At 43.5% G+C, this 25,158-nt stretch overlaps 1 protein-coding gene across 1 annotated transcript in view; it reads right to left on the reverse strand.

Moving 5' to 3' along the window:
• Nucleotides 1-22,117, reverse strand: part of cntfr (ciliary neurotrophic factor receptor) — a 330,551-nt gene extending 308,434 nt beyond the window's left edge. Inside the window, exon 1 of the mRNA XM_078286337.1 lies at nucleotides 21,897-22,117. The gene's annotated coding sequence lies outside the window, so the exon portion shown is untranslated. The remainder of the gene's footprint in view (nucleotides 1-21,896) is intronic.
• Between the last annotated feature and the right edge of the window lie 3,041 nt (nucleotides 22,118-25,158).

Below are 25,158 nucleotides of genomic sequence, written 5' to 3' on the forward strand. Positions count from 1 at the left end.
GCAATTCCACAGCTTGGCCTGTACAATACTAATCCGTTCTGTTGACAGACAAGCTGCACTTTTAGCTACATGTGCCAAGAAGGGTAAAAAAGCTCTCCAATATCGCCTGCTAAATGGACCTCTATTTCCATGGCAGGGGGTTTCCTGGCGCATATTTCTATCGAGATTGAACAGCGCTACAATTGCAGAAGGTTACTTATGTTTGAGTATAATGGGTTCTATCAAGACAGACTGCGCCTACTGTGAGATGGAAAGCTATTTCAGTTGTCAAGGGGTCAGTCTTGCCACACGTGTATGCCCTTTTTTCACCTTTATTTATTCAGGGAAAGTCAAGTGAGCACGCATTTACAATTGGGAGCCTCACTGAAGCAGTTGGGGTTGAAGCACCTTGCTCAAGGGCACATCAACGGTAATTACTGAGGAAGCAGAATGCATTTTTCATCTTATGCATATTTTCTCCAGGTTTCCTTATGGATCTTGTAAGCATTTAATCGCTGTCTGTTGAAAATCTTGTATGTCCACAACATCAACATCAGAAAAACCTTGTTTTTAGCTTGATAATGATGCATTTTTGACATTAGCCAGTGGGTTTTGAAAGGGTTCCATAAGCCCAAGAGGTCGGAGAATTTTCATAGCCAATACAGGACCATATAATCCTTCGATTTTAGTTAAAATGTGAAAATCACCAAAACGGAGTTACAAGGTTTTCATGTGACAACAGCGATATGCTACCTCAAAGTCTTATGCAATGGAAGAATGACATTACATCTTGGCGTAAAGTACAAAACAAACTCTGTGCAGTAACTCCATGTGGTCTGAGGCTGTTCTTCTTAATACGCTTTTGGCTGCATAATACCCAATAATAATACAAGTCAAGAAAAGTCAAAATACACCTCAGTAAGGACTACCATTTACATTGAAATCTGTTTTACCACTTTATATTGTTATAGGGGGAGTTCAATTACATTTTCTCATGAATGGAAACCCATTTTACAGCGACGCATTGTACTGCAATTACAATAGAAGCTCGGCAGCAGAATGTGGGCATAATGTACGATAGCGAATGGTATGGGAGGAAGCACAGTTCTTAAGTGCTCATGTGTGTTACAACATGGGAATTGTATTTCTAATTGGAGTTTTAGTCCCTTTGAGGCTTTATATATCTCATTGTTTCCGCTACCATTGAACGGGCCGAGGTGGGCCAACGTATCTCAAGGAGCTGTTGCATAACATCCAGGTATATGGGAGAGCTCCACTTGACCTTGGAGAACAATACAAGCACAAAACAACTACAACATCCCATAATGGTAAGGTCACAGGTTCAACTAATGTGTCCATCAACAGCCAATGTCCTGTCAGCGCGTTCCTGAGCAAAACAATGAATGCCATACCTGCTCACTCCTTCTAAGTCGCTCTATAAGCATCAGCTAAATTCCTAAAATGTAAATGTATTCCCTGAATATTGCTGCAGGTAGGTGTAATTGTCCATAAGCTGTAAAATTATACAATATTTCCCGTATAATCAAAGGTGGGCCATCATATCTGGAGGGACCAGCCAAAAGATGTTTCATTTGTACCGGGTTCAATGGAGAGTTTACGTCTCACATTTAGGTCTCATTGCTCTCACAGGCAAGAAAAGTGAAAATATACCTCAGTATAGACATTAATTTCCTTGAAAATAAAGTTTAAAACCAACTTCACAAATAGCAGCATGATATTGGAGACTCCAGTATACAACAGCTATCCAAAGATCCATGTAGCTCTAGGCAAGCGGAAAGCAAGCTTGGTATACAGGCAGTTGCATTAAAAATGGGAGAAACCCCAAGCTGTGTGTAAGTGTGTTCCCCTACCAGTGAATTAGCAAGGGTGAGGTTCCCCACCTTGAGAAGCTGCCACCCAAAATCCAGTTTAGAAGTTCACATTACAAGACCAATTTCAAGTGAAAGCTCCACTACATCTCGGGGTACAATGCAAGCACAATCCATCTATGCTGCTGCAGGCGAGGACTACAGTGCTGGCGTGTGTGTGTAAGTGTGTGTGTGTTGCGTGGTGGGAATTGTATTCCTAATGGGAGTGTCACAGCCCCCTGAGAATCCCTCCTGCCTGTCTTTTCAACATAAAGCCTTCTAAAGCCTCTTGCACATGAAAAAAGATTGGAACAGCCAAGTCAAGCACGGCCCGGAGCACAAAGTGGGAATCATTGTCAGACAAATGTGGTGGGTTTTTTTTGTTTTTTTTGTATAATATTCATAATCCTCCCAGTCTGGGGTTATCTGTAGTGTATGTGTGTGTGTGTATGTGTGTGTATACATGCATTATGTTTAAACAACCCCATCGTGTACCGTACAGCGGAAGGAAATTGCCGGAGCCTTGAGTGCATTAGCAATCCAATATGAGCAATGTCAACAGAGAGAAAGCGGAACGTGTTTAACATTTCACATTTTCTTTATCTCACTGTTGATTTCAAATATCACTCCTAATGCGATTTTGACCCATTTCTTCTGGGGTAGATTTCTTTTTTTTTTCTTCCTTCCTTTCTTTCTTTTTCCCAGTGTTCATCAGCACAAATCATCTTTGTCAAAGTCAAAGTGAAGCTAATTTACTCGTGCGTTGTGACCAGCGGTGCTAAATCAGTAGATATTGCTCAGATGATGACACATTGACAACTTTTTGAGGCAATGGAGATGGGCAGTATTGCCTGGAGCAGGGATAATGTGGTGATCAAAGGCAAATCAGAGATCCTGTATTCATGCTGAGTCAATTAATTTATGTCCAATAGTCCTATAATCAGTGGAATTAAGTCATAGTAAAAAAAGCCACTGCCATATCAGTCATGGTTCATTCATAAACTTCAGGTGACTCAATGGAATGCTTACATCTTGGTAATTTATTTTGGTGATAACACTCCTACACCAAAGCGATGTGATTAGTTGACTCATATTCCATTGGTTAATATTTTTGAATGATCCCTCACTGCGTTATGTCCCGCCCCAACATCCTGTTTCAACAGGAAATGCATCAAATCCAGGAAGTAAAGATGCCGTTTCATGGGGTCTTTAATCTAGCAATCACTCCTGAGAGGGCGTTCATTGCTGTGAGGTGCAGTCGGGTATCAATCTGCATCACTGAAGTACGCATAATCACAGTTACCAGCACTTGTATACTGTGTGAAATATTTCCTCATAAATTAGTATACATACATGAGAATAAAATCAACAGGAGAAAAACAAAATGATGCTACTAGCTCCCTTATTACCTGCACTTTATGAAAATTATCACATCTGAACCAGTGAGATTTTGGATGAACCCACCTGTTGTTTACTGGTGTTTAATTCTCAATAGGTCAGAACAAAATATATGGAGATACCATATGGTGCATAGTGGGAAAAATAATAGGCTCCTATATATCTTCAAAGTCAACGGGCATAACTGAGGTATATAGTTAATTTCCTAGATCTTTCATTTAAATTTCCACATAGGTTTTCTTGTACATCATAGTCAGTTCTCATGAATCAATCATCAATCATCAATTCAACATTTGACAAGTCTAATAGACAATTGGGTCCTCATTCCCAAATCTAACATTTAAGTGGGATAGCTTGATATGGAAAATACACACACACACACACACACACACACACACACACCTACACACACAAATGGAGATATGCATGTATACTCATTCCAACACAAAAAGTCGTATATCATACATCAAAACACACACAGAGACACACAGTTCATTCTCCAGACAGTTATGTCTTGTACAACTAACACCTATAATACAATCCTCTTGTCCATTTGTACATGCACACACAGCACACACACACACACACACACACACACACACACACACACACACACACATAAAGAGCATATGCTGTGTAACTACCATCTAAAACCGGCTTTCCAGTCTTGACAACTCCATTTTCTGATTATTATAACATAATCTTGGTGGTTAATAGGCATTCTCATATTTCATTTAGGTTTTTATGAAAAATTGCTAGTTTGAGGCCATATTACTTCTAAGTAGGCAATTAAAACAAATTGCTTCTTGTCATGGGGAAATATGGCTGCCTATGATAAGTTCCATATGGAAATTTTTTCCACATTTCTGTCTGTTTCAGCTACCAGTCGATGGGTTTTGCAATAGCAGAGGGTCTATGATTGAATTTAACTAACCACACACACACACACACACACACACACATATAAGCATAAATGCACATGCATGTATGTTGGATACATGTGCATGAAAGTACACATGCATGCACAGACATGCACACACACACACCACACACACACATAAACAAAAAAGTGTCCATACACATATGCTCAAAGAAGGATACATGCACAAACACACTGACATAAACACACCCACACTCACACACACCCACACTCACACATACTTACTCACTCACTCACTCACAAAACTCTTCACGTCGAGCATAACCAAAGGGCTTCAATATGGATTTCACACTTGAGCTAAACCTCCTTAACTTCCCTCAACAATATGGACGCCTCAAGCCATGTCAGTTCCCTCACTGCCACTCCAAACATTCACTTATTCTACACAGATAGCACTTCCACTGCGGTTTAAAACCTCAGTTCAATGCAAAGATTGTGGAAGATTCTTTTAATGTTATATTGGCTTTAGCTTTTGATGCACAACTTATATACTTTACCCTCTGAGTCTGTGCAGATTCTGAGTGCCATAAGTCGCCAGATTTTCCCTGCTGCGCTAAAAATACAGAACAACAAAAATATATGAAATTTAAATGAAGCCATAATAAATAAGCATCTTCCCTCTTTGAACACTCCACCAAACGCACACTATATCTTCCCTGACTGGGGGATAAAACATAGTTGGTTTGTCTGTTGTTTAGTCTGTCTCTCTCTTTCTCTCTGCCTCTCTCACATACACGCACAGGCAATTCAATACTTCCCAGACTCTGAGAGACAGAATATGGAGGACCACATAATGTCCATGACCAATAATGCAGCAGGAATGTGTTGTGAGGAAATCGAGGAATTTGTCATGGGGGGAAAATTGAACGTGTGGCAGGAAATTGACCGACTGTTCGACATGCCTTCACAGTGAAATCTAATCCACTGCACACACACACACGCGTACACATGCAAGCATACAAGTATGTGCACACACACAAGACACACACATCCTCTATGTTCCTCTCAAACACACATACGGACCCTCCACTCTCATTCTCTCTTATACACAAGGCACATATGTGCGCACTCATACATTATGCACACTGTCTCACACACTCAAATGCAATCTCCCTCTCACACAACTCGCACACAACTCTCTTCCTCTCTCTCACACACACATGAGAGAATTACTATGTATTTTCAATTATTTTGTATAGCTGTAGGTCAGCTGAAGCTCTTCTGAAGATCTTAAAGAAAGGAAAGCAAGTGTATCAGCAGATCGAGTTTAGGTTTGTTATATCTGAAGGAACGTACACACTCACACACACACACAGAAAATAAAAGCAAACTGGAACCAAAAATGGTTCTTCAGAGTGACGCCATAGAAGAACCATGTCTGGTTCCACAAAGAACCTTTCAAGAACCTTTTAATATCCCTACATATTAAAGGTTCTTAAGTCTTAGTTATTGGATGGTGGGTGCTGGCATAAATATGGAAAATAACCAAACCCCTCCATAGCACACAGTATATTGTGCAATTGCAAATGAGGCTACAGGGGCAGATAAACAAAAACACAATGCAGGTGTCTTAGCCAAGGAGTGCAGAAATGGTTCTTTGTGGAACCAGAAATGGTTCTTCTGTGGCGTCACTTCAAAGAAACATTTTCGGCTCCTTTATTTTTTCTGTGTGCACATACACAAACGAATGCAGTTCCTCGCGGTAGTTCATCGAAAAACAAAGATGATGTTATCAAGATGAACTAGGTGACTCGAGGCTGGCTCTGGTTCTGCCTGTTAGCAGTGGTACCGCTGCATGTGGCTGCTGAGACGAATCCTGGAGCCACAGATGGAGCATGTAAAGGCTGCATCTGGGGGTAGAGATGGCAGAAGGCTGGCATAACTGCTGCCTCTGGGCTCTCCGCTGATGGGTCCATTGGTTTTGCAAATGTGGCTACTCCAGATGAGCATAACGAATGCAGCAGTGGCAGCGATCGGCAGAAATCACCTGCAGGTTGTTGGGTTTGATGTGTATATTTTTCAGCGTTATCTTTAAGTTTAAAGTGTATTTACACAGTGATAAAACACACAAATATAGTGATGAAAAAAGAAAACATAGGGATAAAATACAATGATGAAAAAAACAGAAAGAAGAGATGCAATCAACAATCTGTGCAGGTGAGATAAAAAACAAAAACCTCAAGGGGCCTGTAAAAAAAACCCATTCACCTCAAAATAAATAACAAAACAATGACAAAAACAACATGGCAGAGAATAGCGGAACGGCAGTAAGATCCGCAAAAAATGATGAGGGGAATAAAAATAAATTAAAATATTCTCTAATGAGCGGGACCACAGAGACACAGATGGGGTCTTCAGCTGGTCTTTGGAACAGGGTTTTAATCCACCAGGCGTCAGATTGTTGGCCGGAAAGTAGGTGTGCTCCAGGCGTCCAGTTCACATGCTCTGTCCGGCCGAGTTGTCGCTTCGCCAGCATCGCTTCCATACTGACTGATGATGCTGGTGTGCTGGAGGATACTGATGTGAGGAATGTGCTCCTTAAGGATTTCACTGGAGGCTGTGAATGTGAAAAGGCCTCCAATGGTCTGGTGTAGGAACAGTAATATGGTCTAATCGTCAAAATCATATAGCATATCACATACAGAAACACACACACAAACACACACTAAATGGAGATATGTGTACACTCATTCCATACTGAACAATAGTGGGTTCGGTGCCTTAGATGGCAATACTTATACTCATACTACTGTGAAAGTATTCTACTTTTCTACATCCTACGCTGATAAGGGACTATTTCCTCCGCAGCCTCCAAGTCAAAGATAGGTGACTGGTATCTCTCTCTCTCTCTCTCTCTCTCTCACACACACACACACACACACACACACACACTGAAGTAGAGAGGCATTAGGGTCTACCTGGGGGAAGATGCTGGGAAAAGACAAATGATGTCTCAGCTCTGACAGAGCAGTGTGTCTCTGTGTGTGCATGTGACAAAATGTGTATTTGCATGTGTGTGTGTTTGTGTATATGTGTCAGCGTATATGTGTATACGTGTATTTGTGTGTTTGCCAGCATGTTGTGTGATAGCATGTGTGTGTGTGTGTGTGAGTGTGTGATAGCATGAGTGCTGGGTGTGTGTCTGATCTGCCTCCTCAGCCACAGGTGCAGAGAGATGCTGACAGTGCTGTTAGAGAGACGCAGCACAAGGGAATGAGTTTATTTATCTGTCTCACTCGCTGACGCACACACACACACACACACACACACACACACACACACACACACACACACACACTAAAATATGAAAGTATTTAAACAGACAAACAAAAATGCCACATACACCTACAACACAGACAGAAATCCACAAACGCACACGTGCATACCAAGACACACTCAGACACACATCCATACAGAAACTAACATGTACACACACACACATACAAATAAATATGCTTACACACACACACACATCTGGGAGGAGTATGGGATCTTAGGCGCCTCGCCAAGGTAAATAGAGGAAATTGCCAGCCTTGACATTTTTTGGTGTTGAGCGCGGCTCCTCAAGGTGACAGCCTTCGCAGGGTGTTAGAGGGAGATGAGGAGCGGAGCTGCTAAACAATCAACACACTGTCATTCGCTGTCTGTGTATGTGACTGTCTGCGTGTGTGACTGTTGTGTGATTGTGTGTGTGCACATGTGGGAGAGAGAGAGAGAGTGCTTCCGTGTGTGTGTTTATGTGTGAGAGTGTGCGATAGTGGCTTTTGATTGTATCTGTTTAACATATGCCGTTTTTGTGGACGCTTTTATCCCAAAGCGGACAAAAAACTGTACCATGAGTGCTTATATGTTTCATATGGGTGGCCCCAAGTTGTAATCAAACCCACATTATGCATGTGTGTGTTTCTTTCTGTAAGTGTATGTGGAGTGTGTGTGTTTCCACTCTCTCTAGCATGCAATGCCAGTTTATAGATGATACCCGTACCTCATTGTGTGTGTGTCTGTCATTCTACAATACAAAGTGACATAAACTGACTTTGTAAATAATTCCCCTCCTTTCACCACCTCAGTTTTGTGCAAAGCGCATGCAATGGAGCTAGTGTGTGCGTGTGTATCTGTGTGTGTGTGTGTGTGTGTGTGTGTGTGTGTGTGTGTGTGTGTGTCTGAGAGAGGATTTTAGATTATACCTCTCCTTTCACTTTGGCTCCCTTTTGTGTAATGTTTATTACAGTGGGAATAAGAGGATATTGTGTATGCATGTGGAAAATACCAGAGCAAATAAATACAAAAAAAAAGTAAATACTAAATAAACAATTCAAGTAACTAAAGTACTAAACAAACAATACCAATTGGGGCAAACTAGTTCTTATAGATACACTAAAGATATACTAACACACACACGGTCCCAGAGTCTGACAATGTGGTATGTTTTTAAAATGCCTCGTCCCAGCTTCTATCCCCTACCCCTCAATTCTCTATAGACTCAATTATTTCCTCCCATAGACCCGCTGCAGCTCCCTCAGTGTCAAGACCCACAGCTCCCAATATAAACAACCAAACTTAAATTCCCCGACAGCCTTCAAACTCGTACTCCCACTTCTGATTCGGCTGTCAAGTTCGTTCAACCGAGACAGAGATCTCTTTTAGTCTTTCATCTGCCACGACTTTATTACCTCGTGCAGCTTTTACTTTTTTATGATTACTGAAACTTAGTTGAGTGTAGGAGATTCTCTTCCATTGACTGAAGCTGCTCCCCCAGGTTTTGCTCACTCAGCTTGTGAAGGCGGTGTAGCTGTTGTTCACAAAAATTACTTCAACTGTCTCATTTGGTACTTTTTCCTCTTTTAAATCATTTAGATTCATGATAAATGGTAGTGTTCCCTTGCTATGTGCTTTAGTTTTTGACCCCGTAAGGTAAACAATAACTTAAGTGAAGAATTATCCAACCCCCTGCTTTATATTATGCCTAAATATGACAGAATTTCAATACTTGATGATTTTAATATCCATGTTTGTTGCACATCACACGTTTGCCACTGGTTTGCTGCATCTTACTGAGTCGTTTCACCTTGCTCAGTCTGTGAACAAGCATACATATTTAAAGGGACATTCTCTCGACCTAGTGCCGTGTCTTTTGGTCACATCAGACAGGAGGACTAAGGAGACTAAGGATATTCATTTGGCTTATCATAAATCAGTTGTATTATTGATGCAATGCACTACATCACTCCACCTCCAGCTCTTCTCCATCTGTGCGTTCTTGCATTTGAAACTCTTAAACTATTAAATTCTCAAAGGCTGTCCTAACAACTCCGCTTGTCATTACTATCAAGGCAAAACACTGAGGACGAGCGTCTCATTCTAACCACACGTCTAGCTATTCTTGACTCCGTTGCTCTATTCAAAAAGAAAAAGTCAAAATCTGCCATTTGTATTTGTATTTGTATACTTTTATTATCCCCGTGGGGAAATTTATCCTCTGCATTTGACCCATCCTATACACACACTAGGAGCAGTGGGCAGCCGCAGTACAGCGCCCGGAGACCAACTCCAGTTCTTTTGCCAGTGCCTTGGTCAGGGGCACTGACAGGAGTATTAACCCTAACATACATGTCTTTAATGCCATGGCTTAATGACACAACTTGGGCCCTATAAGGAGAGTAAAAAGCCAGATGCAAATGGAAGACAGTAGTCTACAAGCTATGAAATCTACAACAGCAGTTAGGATTTTAGCTGGTACCAAACAAATGATTGTGTTTCAAAACGTACAACTTCTTAACAGAATTCAATAGTCATAGATCATTTCTGTCCTTTTGTTGATAATGTTTTACACACAGTATCTCATTGGCTAACTATATTGTCTTGTTATAAACACACCTGATTTGTGCACTAGCTAACGTATCTCATAGAAGCTAGTGTTAGTAGTGTTAGTAGCGCCTAGTAGTCACATGTTTACATTAACATTGCTAAATTAGTCCGCTGGCTAGGTAGCTAGCTCACAACGGCAAAAAGAAGTTGTATGTTTTTGTTAACTGAGCTGATTCTTGTCAACTCCTAATGCTTTGGAGTAGATACTAGGACCAGATGGGCTAGGGCTAAAGACAAGACAGTTTTCTGAGTGACACGTTACTGAAATTGACCTACATCGGGACAACAATGATTTTTAAGTGTCCCTCTCTTTCTTGCCCAGTTGTTAGATATTTCGCCATTATTTGCACACAGCCAATTCTCCAGCGGACCTCCATGATGGCAGCAGATGTGGCTGATAGATTTGTGACATAAACTGCAATGGTTGAATGGTTGACAGGAAGACAGTTAGACAGACTGACAGTTCTGCATATTAAAATACATACTGAGAATATCTGGATGATCTTAGGGTCAGACTGCCTGAGTGAGACTCTCCCTCTCTCTCTCTCCCTTCTTTCTCTCCTTGGCTCTGTCTCTCTAGCAACCCCCCCACCCCACCCCCACACCCCCTCCCCCCCTTCCCTTTCTGGCTCAGTCCCCAGACGAGCTATAACCCCCCACCCACCCTCATCTGATTCCCTCCCCGTTTCTCTCCTCCATCTCTCGCTTTCTAACTCCCTTTCCCCCTTTCTCTTCCTCCACTCTCTCACTCCATCTTCCCTCCCTCCCTCTTTACTACTCTCCCTCCCTCTCCCTGCAGTAGCCAGCCAATAAAGGATGTTGTTAATATCATTAGGCAGACTTCCTCTCCGGCCCAGCGCCCGGCCCACTCCCTTTCAGCCATAATCAAGCGTGCACACTAACTATCAAAGGAGACATTGCTAATAAACTACCACAGTGAAGGGGAAAAACACACACACACGCCCGTAGAGCAAATACTGTTGGCTACGCGTGCTGAAATAAACATGTGTATGCATGTGTGTGTGTGGATGGGGAGGGGGGAGGGGGGAGGGGGGGTGCACAAGTATACCCAGACAACACTAATAAAGCATACTCCAAAGGGTAATGCGGCCAAATGCAAATACCGCCACTTAAGAATGCTAAATGAAATGGGGGCGGGGGACAAGTACACAAGCAGACATTGCTAATAAAGCAAGGGGAGGGAAATACTGTCAGTTTAGTGGGCTAAAGTGTGTGTGTGTGTGTGTGTGTGTGTGTGTGTGTGGGGGGGGGGGGGGGGGGGGGGGCAAGTGCACAAGTGTTGCTTCCTGTTACGCGGCAGTCATTTGGAATAAACCGAGAGTAAATCATCCTTAAAACGGAAGCACATACTGTCAGCTAAGTAGCTTAAAAGTGTTCCCTCCTGACAATTGAATGCTAGAGTGCATATCTCACCAGTTAAACACAGTCCACAGGGAATACACTATGGAATACTGTCAGCGAAGAGTATGCTGCAAATAAAAGCAGGAAGCAATGTGGGAGGCCAGTGACACGAGACTGCTAATAGATGCATGCCACAGAAAAAAAGAGAGCACATGCAGATTCTCAAGCAAGGGCTGGCAATTGTACGTCTAAATCAAAGGGGAGTGTGAAGTATACAAGTTCACCCTCCTTTTACAGTACAGACACACAGATGTCATCAGTCCCAGTTGTTGAAGTGACACTTTTTACTGCAATTTGGCTCCATTCTTTAAACTGTTTGACAAAATGACATGCTTTGCTCTGTTTTTATGAGTCAGATGGTGAACAGTCTGGTAACTAGTTGGTTGAGAGGCATGAGAGTTTATCTTCCGGGTGTTCAAATAATATTTATTTGCTTATGCTGTACAACATTCAAGAATGATTTGTCAGCTGAACTAATGTGGGATATGCAGTATGCATGAAAGGGGGCTTGTATAACGGCTTCCACTGTAAGAATTGAAGCACAATCTGATGCAAATGAATTAGCACACAGTAGTGTACAGTGTTGACAAAATGCACTTATTATAAGTCGCTTTGGACAAAAGCATCTGCTAAATGTCGTAATGTAATGTAATGTAGTATGTGACAGAATGACAATTACTCCAAACAATCATAATGTACAGCAGAACACAAAACATGGAGAAAATACTGTCAGTCAAGTGAAGTATAGTGAGACAGGGAGTGATTTCACTACTGTGCCCAGACATCGCTAATGTAGTTCCCATTTCAGTAACCCAACATTGGAATTATTAGCTTAAAAATACAAACAACTGCATTAACTAAATCTATGTGTGATCTTTAATATCCTTATTACAACAACAAAGGAAATAGCTTATTATAGCAAGCCTGTCATTTGAGTATTTATTCAATTTGGGAACATCCACAGAAAAGCCCCTATTACCTTTTCCAAAAAACAATCTGTAACTGGAAATCAAAACAAAGTCATTTCAAAGCCGTGGATAGAGCAGGTAGCTTCTAACTACTGCTACCAGTCTCTCTTCATTAGGTTTACCATTACAGAAGTTAATTTAGCCTGATGACAGCCACATATGTAAGAGTCAACATGCCTAACATCAGAACACGCTAACAGAAAATCAAAACAATACATGACCTGAATGTGAATCTAACTGTGTATCCCACCAGTGTGTTTCAGCCTGTTTTTTGCCACAAAGCCCCACCTCTTTATGTGCATTTGCACCACCAGGGGATTTCTCAGAGGGTTGTGTGGCCGGGCCACTACTGAGCTCCACTGTCATGCTTTATTTATTCCTTTCCCTCTGCACTGTAATGGAAATATAAAGGGGTGCATTGATTAGTGTTTAAGGATCAGGCCTTAATAGATTAAAAGCCCCCGGCTCTGAGAGAGGCACTCTCTCTCGCCCTCTCCCTCTCTCTCTCTCTCTCACAGACAGACACACACACCCACACACACACGCTTGTTCACACATAAGGGCAAGCTTATGTACACACTGACATAGACATTATATGGATGTGATACACACAGAGACACAAACAATAACACATGCGCATAGACGTGCACTCGAGTGGACAGACCAATACGTGGATGGACATGGTCTTAAAACCACACACACACACACACACACACACACACACGCAGGCATGCACACACACACACACACACGCACATATACACCCAGCAGCTCCAGAGGCAGTGCTGTAAGCCTCTCAGCAGCTTGTTACTGGTTTCTGTAACACAGAAAGACATCTACAGTATCCTGAAAAAAAAACACAAACTTATATCTGCAAGTCAAAATTTCTTGAAAATGGGAATGAAAATGTTGATTTTCCAATTGATGCCCATGCATTTTTAACATATTGCGATGCATTATTAATGATGTGGCTTGGTCCCGGGGTTGTGAACATTTTCTACGCATGGCGGATGATGTCAGCTTTCAATCCAAGTAAAAAAAAAAAAAGTGAATGGAAATGGCAATGTTGCATCAGCTCGCTGCTGACGTACTTGCTGAGAGCAGACCTGAATGTGATATGGGGCAACTGAAAGATAGTAGCTCTCAGTTTGCAAAAAAAGGTTATTTTTGTAGAATATATTTCGCAGACTGGCAAAAATATGACTTGTGCCCTGATATGATGATGTGTAAATTCATAAACTAAGAGATATTCTGGCTGAGACAAGGCCTGACCATAATTTTGTGATATGGGACAACTGAAAGATAGTAGCACTCAGTTTGCAAAAATGTTTATATTTTATGAGTTACTTAGGTTATTTTGCTAGAATATATCTCAAATTGTCTTACTGGCAAGTACATTTTGCAGGCTTGCAAAAATATCACTTGTTTCCTGATAAGATGATGCGTCCTTTACTAAGCGTATATCTTGTACAGTGCCTCTGCATCATGGGACAACTGGGAGATACTCTGGCTGAGGCATGGCTGGACTATGATTCTGTGATATGGGACAACTGAAAGCAACGATAGGCATGTAAACTGACCGCTGGAACGCATGTGTCCCCTTCCTATAATCCCTCATATCCTCATCTCCTCTCCTAGCGTTGCCTCTCCTTACGATTCTCCTCCTGTCCTCGTGTCTCCTCTCCTAGCGCTGCCTCTACTCACAACTCCCCTCCTTTCGATTTCTCTTCTCTTCTCTTCCCGCTGCCTCTTCTTCTCTGACCTCAATCACGCAAGTGGCCATAATGGTGTTAGCCTCCCTTGACCCGCTCCATTCCTTTCCCACCCCTCTTCCTTCCTCTTCTCCTCCATCGCTTTCTTCCTTCCTCTCCACAAAGATCGCAATCATGTCTGTTGATAGTCTTTCCGAAGTCCTCGTCTCTTCCCTCCTCCCCACTGCCTGTCCTCTTCTTCTTCTCCTCTCGTCTGACCACAATTATGTTTGCTGTTGGCCTCCGCCAACCTGCCCGCCCCTCTCATTGCCTCCTCTCTTCTCCCTCCTTTCTTATAGTCCCAATCTTGTCTGTTGGTATCCTCCCGTAAATTCTCTTCTCCTCCATAATTGCATCTCCTCTGTTCTTCTACTTCTCCTCACTCGGTCTCCTCTGACCACAATCACTTTTGTTGTTAGCCTCCTCCTAACCTCTCCTCTGTCCTCTCGTCTTTCTTCATCCTTCCTTCAAGAAGTCACATAGGTTGTTAGCTTTGCAGCGGCTCTCCTCCTCCCTCTCATGTCCTCAATTGTCTCAATTGCATCCCGCCCTTCCTCCTGTTTCTCCTGTGAGGGCGTTCTTGTCTGTTGTTAGCCTCTGGTAACCTCTCCTCTCCTAACTCCTCCTGTCTCTTCTCCTGACCTCTCCTCTCTCCTCTCCCTCAAGAAGTGACCACAGTCTTGTATGTTGTTAGCCTCCACCTGACCTCTCCTCGTCTTCTCCTCTTTCCTCACCTCTCTCTGTCTCTGTCTCTCTCTCTCTCTGGAGTTGAAAACAGTCACGCATGTTTTTTGTCTCTCCTTTCCTAAGGACACGATACATGGGCAACATTTCACAGCAATGTATATGTAAATTGACAATTTCACAAACAATTATGACCTTTCATAATACTATTTTTTTCCTTCCTCCCTTTTGTGTTGCCCATATTGATTTTGTTTTCCATTTGCCAACCCACATCACTGTTGAAAACAATTTCGCCAAAACATTGTTCATGCATTACAGTTATGATCTGCAACATTTTCATGTAAATAAATGTCCGTTTTGCTATTATCGGCAATTGATATAGCCTAACTAAATAGTGATTTACCCTATAGCCACTTCACAAAAGCTTTTAACACCTGGTGTCTGGTTTTTCCTGGGAAAAAGTGATGCGTTTTACATTTCCGGCAGCAGCAACAGCGCTTTGGTTGGAATAAATAGAAGAAGAACTGGGTAGTTAGCATGAGCAGCGATAGCCACCATGGCTGAACAGACAAAGAAAGATAAACTCAACAACAGCAACTGCATCAACAGAAAATCAAAGCTCCGCCCACACTGTTTGATTGACAGGTGATCTCTGGGAAGTGCAGTGCAGAAACACCACAGCAATGAGCGCTGAGCAAATAAAAAACAGGATCTTGAGCATTACCAGATTAACAGCTTTAACTGCTATATGAACTGAATGGTTTCAATGGATGGATGGATGGATGGATGGATGGATGGATATACATCACACCTCCATTGCTCCAAAAAGTGGCTGATGATTATCTCATGGCTTTTATCCCGTGTCCCTGAATGTGCTGTTTTCTCTGTGTCTCTGTCCTGTAACTGTAGCCTGCAGGCGTAGTTACTGCCCTGCTTCTCCTCAAGACGCACTTCAGCTAAGGTCAGACTAGCCGATTCTAACGGCAATTTTAAGCCCAATTTGAATCTGGGCTAGTTGGGGTTAGGGGGGGAGACTTGGGCCCGACAGTCAGCACAAATTATCCTTTAGTGTGAACGGGCTAAAGACTGACGATTCTGGCCATTTAGCCCAACGTCATTTTTTTCTGGTCGGGCTCCTGTAGTGTGAAGCGGTACAAGACTCACCAAGGCTGAAATCTGAGAGTGATTCTGGCAACAGCCAGTGGGAGATTAGATACAGGGGGAAGAAGAAAAAAAAAGAACCAGAAGAGAATTCATGGTTAACAAGATTCCCAACTCGATTTGCTCCATTCTTGATCACTTGCTATACAATTTCATTTGAAGGAATAAATCTTGGTCTAAAATTGTCTAAAATGGCATTGTGCCTGGATCAGTCCACATAAGTATGCAATTACAAATTAAATGAAAGGAGTTTCATACACAACTCCTTGTCAACGTTGTTCTTGTAATCGTGTCACTTCAAAATACAGTGAACCGTGTGTGTTTGTGTCTCTTAGCCTATGTGTATTTGAGTGTAGCCTCTGTCATCTAGCCTGTTGGTCAGTCTGTATGTGTGGGTGTATGTGTGTGTGCGGGGTGTGTGTGTGTGTGTGTGTGTGTGTGTGTGTGTGTGTGTGTGTGTGTGTGTGTGTGTAAGACATTGGAATGTGTGAATGAGCTTTAGATAGCCATTAGCCGTGGGGCAAACACACTTTAAAGGAGGCCCGCCCCCTACTGGGGAGTCAGTATGAGGGTGGGGGTTCAGGTGGGGGTGGGGTGGGGTGGTGCTGGGTAGGGGGGATGCATATTCATAAAAAAGGTCTTCTCCATTTCCCCTCCTTTCATCCCTCGTTTGCTTTGATCAGAAAGTTAGTGGAGTCAAACTCTTCCATCGCATATGCTGCAAGAATGCTACAGGGGCAAATCTAAATAGAGAGATGTCTAAGGATGAAAATAAGGCAGAGAGGCGAGCACATACACACATAAACTGACACACACACAAACTGACCCACAAACACACACACACACACACACACACGCTGATACACAAAAGCACACACACTAGCAGGGAGACAAGCAAAAAGGCACACTGACACGTACACACACAACATAAGCAAGCGGAGAAACAAGAAAACACACAAATAGCACCAAGGCAGAGAGAGAGAGGCAAGCAGAAAGACTAGGAGATACAAATTTAGAGAAATAGTGCCAAGTACAACCATACACACACAGATAGACACACACAGATAGACACACACACACACACACACACAAGCAGGGAGGCTCACAACCACAGACTCACACGGTTTATTTAAACATTTTACAACTCTTGCCATCAATCATTTCAGGTCCTGATCCATAGTTTAAGAGGCTAGAAGTCAGAGTGTGGCATTGGAGTCAAAATCTGCAGTATCTGCTTGGCCCAACCGTATTAAAAATGAACAAAAAAAGAAAGTACAAGAGTTTCTTTGGATTGCTGAAATAATTACACACTGAGCCGCGCTCCAAGCCGGATCTTCCAGCTCGGGGTGCAGCGAGGAAACCGTCGTAAAACACGGATCTCCTAAATTTATGCGAGGCAGCTTAATTGGGGCCAAATCTTAACAAAATCTTGTCATGTTTTTACACCCTTAGGTGCATTTAGATAAAAGCACACACCAAGTGGCATATCTAACTAAAGAGAGCGAGCAGGAGAGGGTGGAGAGAGCGAGAGAGAGAGTGAGAGAGAACGAGAGAGCGGGAGAAAGAGGGTAGAGAGAGAGAAAGCGTGGGAGCGGAGCATCGCCGGAGAGGAGCGCCGCTTTTCTCATGTCTCCGCTGCCGTTCAGAGGGCTGCTGCACACAAAGCTCTCGCCTGCATTTGTTTCACAGAGGCTCACAAAATGTCTCTCTGATACACACACACACACACACACACACACACACACACTCTAAGCTCTCCCAAATCTCTCGTTCATTCTCTCACAATTTCTATCCCTCCCTCACTCACTCACTCACTCATCTAACCTCTGCCTCTTTCAGTCTTCCTCCCCTTCGGAAACTGTTTGGTTTTCAAGGTGAGAAAAGAGTCTCTCTCTCTCAGCCTCTGTCCCTCCCTACCTCTCTCTCTCTCTCTCTCTCTGTCCCTCTCTCTCTCTCTCTCTCTCTCTCTCTCCACACCGGCTTCCAATTTGTAGCCTTTGTGTATGTTACAGTGGTAAGATCCGCGGCCCCCCTGCCCCGCTCTGATCAGCCCCGCGCTCGGACATCTGTCGGAGGATGTTTACCCAGGCAGTAAGTATGTTAGGGGAAATATTATCCTAGTTTTACCTTACCTTTCTTCTATCTGAAGCATAAACACCGGCACTGAGAGGTGGGGATGGGAGAGGAGAGGAGAGACGAGGTGAGGAGAGGAGAGGGAGTAAGAGGGAAAGTGGGACTGAAAGGAGAAGAAGAAGAGGAGAGGGAAGGAAGAAGGGACAGAGAAAAGGGATGGGTGAGGAGTGAAAGATAGAGGAGGAGGAAGAGGATGGGAGCAGGAGGGAGGGGGAAAAAAAGGAGAGAATGGAGGAGGGAATGGAGAAGGAGAGATATGGGAGGCTGCAGAGGGAAATAGAGGAGAAAGAGGGGGGGAGAGAGGAGGAGAGAAAGGAGGAGAAAGAGGGAAAGGGAAGAGAGGGAGGAAGCAAAGGAAAGGAAGGAAAGGGAGAGAAAAGGAGAGTGACAGAGGGGGAGGGAAGGAGAGGAAGAAAGGAATTCCTTTCTCTGCTTTAAGTTTCTGAAGAAGCGAGTCGAAGCAGGACAGTTTTGTTGCAGCAAAATAGGAATACAATTAACTTTCTCTGTTAAGAAATTATAGTTATATTATAGTTTTACTTCTCAATTCTTGACCACACGTGATTTAAAATGTCAGCAGAGCCTATTTCACTGTTGTCACACACCTTTAATAAGACTCAGCTCTAAATTTTTACAACTTTTCACTTCCCAAGCTCAAAAAACTGGAACAAAATAACTATTTTTTTCACCCCCATTGAGAAATTCTGTTTCCTTCCTGCCCCGAAGCTTCGTTATTGAGAAGTAAAACCTCCAAGTTCAGGATCATTGTCCAAGATGTCTAGACAGCTTTTACAGTCCGTTAAAAATCAATATATAGTTTACATGCCTGTCTGTCCCGTGCTTGGCATACAGGCGTATATACACAGACACAGGCACACACATGCTCAACTTGCACACACACACATGCATGCACACTCTTAGACATGCATGCACACTCACAATGCTCTCTCTCTTTCTCTCTCTCTCTCTCTCTCACACACACACACACACACACACACACACACACACACAGGCCTCTTCCCGTCTGGTGTTGTTTCCAGACTAAAACCAAACCATGTGTGGGAGCTATCCTGTGCTGGCCTAAACTGTATGCCCTGCCGGTGATAGGTCCCTTCACAGAGAAAGACTGCCTAAATGTCAACTGTCTGTCTGTCTGTCTGTCTGTCTGTCTTTCTGTCTGTCTACCGTATATGTGTTTTGTGTCTTTCTGTCTGTGTGCCTGCTTGCCTGTCTGTCTTTCTCTTTGCCCGTCTTTCTGCCTAACTATTTGTCTTTTGTCCGTCTCTCTCTCCCTCTGCCTGTCTGCTTTTCTCTGTTTGCCTGTGTCACTCTTATCTGTGCCCCCTTCTCTGTCTCTCTTGTCTTCCCCTCCCTTCACCTCTTTCTGTCAGTCACTCTGTTTGTACCTCCCTCCCTCCTCCCCTCCCATCTCCCCCCCCTGCTCCACCACCAACTAGGCATGAAAACGGTGCTCCATTAGGAGCGGCTGGGCTAAGCCCGGTCTGACACACACCGCTTTGATCAGCCATGAGCTGGGCTAAACACCCCGCTAAACTCCCCAGTCTGGGGAGGGGGTGGTGAGAGGGAGAGAGAGAGAGAGAGAGAGAGAGAGAGAGAAAAAAAAAGTAGCGAGAGAGCAGATCAAAACAGTGAAAAGAGATGGAGATGGAGAGACAGAGAGTGAGAAACAGATAGAACAGAAGATCCCATTTCTCCAATCTGTCCCTTAGTATATCCTCTCTCGAATCCTGTCTTTTATCACATTTCCTCTCAGTTCTCCTCGTCTCTTTTTACCACTTTATCCAATCTCTCTTGACTTCACAACCACCAGGAAGCCTCTACAACCAAATCGTTAACAACTACCACAGGTGCACAACTCAGAGAAACTCAGAGAAAAGAGGACTAACGTTATGAGATTTTGCTGAAAACACAATCGGATTGGATGTCATAGCTGAATATTAGCAAGTCCCCCGACAAATCTTCGGAGCATCTTGCTCACGGAAGGCAACTTTTCTGCCTTGTTAGTTAAATAAACCTTGTATCACACACATACAAACAGTGTGTAGGGGAGAGAGAAGCGAGAGAGAAAGAGAGAGCAAGCACAGAGAGAGAGAGAGAGAGAGAGAGAGAGAGAGTCAGAAGATATATAGAGAGAGGGGAGATCTCCATAAATGACAGCAGTCAGAAAAAAGCAGAGACAGAGCTCGCTACATTCAGTCAGGCAGGCGGATACTAAACCAGCAGCAGCAAAAGGACAAAAAGCTCCCGTCTTTTTCTCCCAAGGAGTGAAGAGAAAAGGGATTTCCGCTCAGCGCTAATCAATCAGGCCGTGATAATGGCTCCCATGCCTGGCTGTCGACTGAAGGGGTCAAGGCATCCCGTGACCCAGCGCCCAGGGCCCAGGGGCCAAAGCCCCTCTCAGAATAGCACCCCAGGACGGACTCCCTGGGCTAATTGTCCGAGCCAGTGTCAGCCTTTTTAATGCCCCCCACCAGCCCCCGACACCCCTCCCTCCTTCTACTTTCTCCTTCATTCCTCTCTCTTTCTTCTCCCTTTCCCTCCCCTCCGTCCCTCCCTGCCTGCCTGCCTGCCTGCCTGCCTTTCTCTCCCCACAACTCTGCGATCCTCTCCCTCTCTCTCTCTCTCTCTCTCTTTCTACGCAACTGAGGAATCCACCATGTATATACCAGCATGGACAGCGAGAGAGAGAGAGAGAGAGAGAGAAAGAGAGAGAGAGAGAGAGAAAAAGAGAGAGACAGGCAAACAGAGGGAGCCGGATATAGGGACAAGAGATAGCGCAAAATGAAATAACCACCAAGAACAGCATGGTATCTATAAGTGAGAGACACGCAGAAAAAAAACACAGAAGCATTGCAGACAGAGGGGCAGAAAACTAAAGAGGGACAGAGGGAAGGATAGTGAGAAGCGGAGCGCGTGTTGCGGGGAAAGAGATCAGTGGCAGCAGCGGAAAGAAGAGCAGGGAGGGAAAAGGGAAAAAAGAGTGAGACTGAGACTGAGACAGAGGGAGACAGATAGACAGAGACAGAAGGACAGAGAGAGAGATAGAGAGGAGGAGGAGAGGCAGCGAGACTCTGCTCTCTCCCCCCCCCCTACAACATCACTCATATCCCCGGACCAGAGTGCAATAACGGGTCTATCCCTTCCATCTCCACATCAATAGGCTTCTATTAATCACAGCCGGAGCAGCGTGTGTCTCGGAGAATCTGCTCAACACCAGCGTTGCCCACCACCACAATGCAGCTGGCACACACACACACACAGAAAGAGAGCGAGAGATAGATAGATAGAGACAGAGAGAGAGAGAGAGACACACACACACACACACACACACGCACACACACACACACACATAGAAGAAAGCACAAGAGTCCGACCCAAACCCCACTCCAGCTCCGCGCAACGGCATTCCTCTCATTCCAAGCGCACACCGCTAATTAATGGCATTAGATCCCACAGACAGAGGGACCGATGGATGGAGGGAGGGATGGATGGATGCATAGATAGTGTTGCACTACCACCACATCTCCGTTCTGTCATCTCTCCTTTGTTTTTCACCTATCCTTCCCTTTTTTTCTCTCACAATCCCTCCATCCAGCTCTCTCTCTCTCTCTCTAGAGTCAGGTCCCAGTCAAACAGCGCTGAAGAAGAGGAGAGTGAAAGAGTTAAAAAAAAAATTAAAAAGAAAATCAAAGGGGCTACTCACTGGGAACCTCTCCTTTTTCTGTCTTTTTTCCTTTTTTTCCTTATCTGTCACTCCTTATCCTCTTCTCCGCCGTAGCAAGGGGAGTGTGTGTCTATCCCGGCGCGTGTGTCAGTCCGATAGAGGAAAGTTGCCGTCTGTGTGCATGAGCATATGTGTGTGTGTGTGTGTGTGTGTGTGTGAAAGAGAGAGAGGGAGAGAGAGAGTGTGCGTGTGTCTGTCTCTGTGTCTCGCACTGCTCTGAGTGAGCGAGCTGAGGCTGTTTTAAACAGGCTGCTCTCCCCATGTGACCAGCCCAGCCACAGGCAGGAATACATTACTGACACACACACATACACACACACACACACACACTCTCTCTCTCTCTCTCTCTCCCTCTCTCTCCCTCTCTCTCTCCCTCACACATACACACACCGTGTCCACAGTGCACCCCCTAGCCACCGCTCAGGGTAGTGGAAGGAGCAGCCCACACACAAATACACTCTCTCACACACACACACACACACACACACACACTACAGGAATAGGCGTGCAGACACAAACACACAGGGAAAAACATGACAGCAATGGCAATTTACACAATGCATATACTGTGTGCATGCACTCACACACACAAGCACAGATGCACACACACACACACATACGTCGGTGCCTTTTAACAAAGTAAAGAAATAAACATCATGGTGCACATAAATACACACAAACAAACAGCAAACAACATACATCTCATACAATTAGAGAATAATCATTAAATTAAATCTTTTTAATGTTTTGGTTTTTCCACCTCCGCTCAGGTTGTGCTTCACACCTGGAAGCACTGACCTTTTCAGTAATGGAAACCTTTTAAAGCTGACCTTCTGCTGCAAGGCTGATACAATTGCATTACAGCTATTACACCTTAAGAAACAACAGTGGAGAACACCAAAGATGAAGTGTTTCAAGCAAAGTATACGGCGGTAACTACAAAGAAAAACATTTTTAATAAAGCCCCGTGTATTCTCAAATATTTAAAGCCGTCGCACAGCATGGTAGATAATGAATTGAGAAGATGATAGATTGTCTCTTGGGAAAATATTCTTGGGAAAATACATCGATAGAGCACCAAGGCTACACATGTCCGGAGAGGCATCATCATTCTTTACAACAATGCAGCCGGTATCGCATTCAGACTGGGTGCGTACTAACGGATAGTCGACTTGCTCCTGACACATTCATCATGTAATGTTCGGGAACTTTTCAATTTTTTTTTCTAATGCCATATTGCTGCTCTTGTGTGAGAACCTTGTACTGAATTGAAAGGTTACTGAAAGTAATTTATTATCACAATAATACCCAGGAGGGCGTTCTTTACTGTGAGTCCAAGCTCCTGGTACCATTGCCACTATACCCATAAACACAGCAAGGCATGTCCTCAATGGTGCTACGTCTTACAAAGCATGTGTACCAAACAATTAGGACGTATATAAGAAAAAAAGAAAGATCACTAGCTCTCTGGTTTACTGCCAACTTGGCAACTTTGTTGTTTGTTGACTTATCAGACCTCCTTCATGACTTTACTTCTCAAGAGCAACTAGTGATAAATCAACTTCTTCAGACCATTAGGGAATATGTTTATGTTTACTAATTTATGCTACTTGCTTGCCTAATCCAAAAAGGTGTCGCCCCCTCCTACCGCTAAGAATGGGGGGAGTGCAGGATCGATGTAGTAAATATATTGATATGCAAATGTGCCATCATCTGGTCACTTCAAGTAACTTCTTGAGCAGCCCCATAGCTGCTTTCCTTGGAAGAGAGTTAGTAACACTGCTCTTTAAAAGTTGCATAACAACCAATAAAGTACTACTAGTCAAAATTTCCATTGAACATTTAAAATAAAATTGGAAATTAATTGCATACTTTCAAAAACACATGGCAGTGACCCAATAATAAGTCAGACTGTGTGTTTCTGTGTTGTAAATACCTGATTCTCAATGGGGACTAGTGCCTGCAAAAGGCTTTTGTGAAGATATTCCTAGAGCGTGGAAATATATCAAGATAAATGGTAATGAATATTTTCATGTTACCTCCACAATCCTCCTTCCTAGGTTCCTAGACATTATATGGAGGTATATTTCCACCAAAACAAATCGTACGTGAACTCAACATTGTGGAATGCTTCAAGCGTAAAAAAGTAATTTGAAAACCCAAACTCAATTACGATTACGAAATCACCATTTACGTCTATAAAGACAGACATGGAATGTGTTTTACAACTCTGGAAACACACTGGATGGTATAACTCATAAGGCAGTTTTAGCCCACAACTCTAAGGAAAACCTACCAACAGGAAACAGTCATTACAGGAAAGGATGTTGCTGGGGTTTTCAAAGTAAAAGACTTATTGGGCTAAAAGCTGCAATAAAATTAATTTTCTGACCACTAGAGGGCGACAGAAACTGCAACACAGCTCGCCCACTGCACTACAGAGGCCTACCAAGGACAAACATTGCAAAGCACCATGCATAAAGACTAATAGCTAAGCTAACCGCTAAAGCTAGCCAGTTACCAGTCTCACTTAGACAGATTTTTTGCCAAGTGAAGAGGTAGGTAGCAAGTTTACTAGTTCAACAAGTTTACTTGCGCACTTCATTGATTCCGCCATTATGCAAACATTTTCAGGACTGGGAGGGGTGAGGGCGAGGAGCCAGGCTAGTTTTAGAAAACTTGTAAACTACAGGAGGGAGCGGGAGGAGCTTCGTTCCGGAACACAATTTGACAACATGCTTTAGAAAAGGAGGTGACAACAGCAACATAGACCTGTCAGTATGCTCCATGACGGACGTAGTGGAGGCGGCCCAAATGTGTTATCTCCTCTCAAGCCTATTTTAATTCAAGGTGCCTTATATTTGCTTGTGGCGATTCTGCACCTCCCACACAAGGACACCAGTTCCTCTTGGGAGGAGCTTTTGTGGCAGATCTGCTTCAGACTGTTCTCTCCATCACCAAATTGTAAGAGCGCCATTTCGCAGAGCACATTGCATTTAATGGGAAACAGGTTTTCTTGCCTAAACTTAATTGTTATCTAACCATCACGTGTAACAAACATGTGAAACTGGCTCATAAATTTTGTGAAATGATGTGAAACAATGTCTTATTATGCATAAAATGTGCTCTATGTACAAAAACTTAAATACATTTCCCCATCATGCAAGGATTACATGGAGGCATAGGTGGCACCAGGTGGCTGCAGTAGCTATAGTCGCCCCTGGAAACCTCTTAGCAACCC

The sequence above is a fragment of the Centroberyx gerrardi genome, chromosome 2 (assembly GCF_048128805.1).
Source record: "Centroberyx gerrardi isolate f3 chromosome 2, fCenGer3.hap1.cur.20231027, whole genome shotgun sequence".
In the NCBI taxonomy this organism is placed as follows: domain Eukaryota; kingdom Metazoa; phylum Chordata; class Actinopteri; order Beryciformes; family Berycidae; genus Centroberyx; species Centroberyx gerrardi.